Source organism: Nannospalax galili, unplaced genomic scaffold (assembly GCF_000622305.1).
Source record: "Nannospalax galili isolate Female #2095 unplaced genomic scaffold, S.galili_v1.0 scaffold2161, whole genome shotgun sequence".
Lineage (NCBI taxonomy): Eukaryota > Metazoa > Chordata > Mammalia > Rodentia > Spalacidae > Nannospalax > Nannospalax galili.
The window spans coordinates 440,592-441,364 of record NW_008344208.1 but is presented as its reverse complement, the minus strand read 5'-3'; positions in this window follow the sequence as shown (position 1 = coordinate 441,364).

Sequence of the window (773 nt, the reverse complement as noted above, 5' to 3'; positions counted from 1 at the left end):
CTCTGAATGATGTGTAAAGAAGGATATGTTTTGGTCGCTTGCAATAATTGCAATGTTTTTGATAGAAAAGTAACTTGTTTTCCATGTATGCTGTGACATGTCAAAAAAGCGTGAGTAACACAGTGATTTGCAGACCTCTAGATATGTAATAAATACACATTTCCTCTTTTCTGTTCATTCACACAAGCTCCTCTGAGTCCTTCTTTTTGGCTGACATTTGCCAACTTCACAGCATCCCAGTAATTCATTAAACATTTTCAAATTTGCTGACTTTTAGTATTAAAGTTCCTATTGTAAATAATAAATATATCATATAAATAAAATGTTATGTGAATAATATATGATTTAAATAATGTTAACTTTGTCATTCATTACTAAATGATTTCTTAAAATATTCCCTGATTTTTATAATTAACTTTCATATCATGAACACAATTGCTTTCTACATTATCAGGTACTTGGTATTGTCTAGTTATAAAGACAGTGTCTACTTTAAGGAAACATGTCAGTTTGGGCCAACAGGAAATAAGACATTAATATATATGGGAACAGGTAGGATCGGGCTTTCTTACCCACTTCCCCATGTCTATGTGGAACATTGCCTGGCTTGAACTTGCATGGGGCATGTCGAACCTAAGGAAATTTTGGAAATCAATGACAACTTGGGGAAGGGTTAAGACAGTCTCTTTCAAGGACGGGATTCTTGGTAGGTTAACCAGGAGCCAGGGTATGAACATTTGAGGACACAAATCAGACACTACAGGTCTTCATAT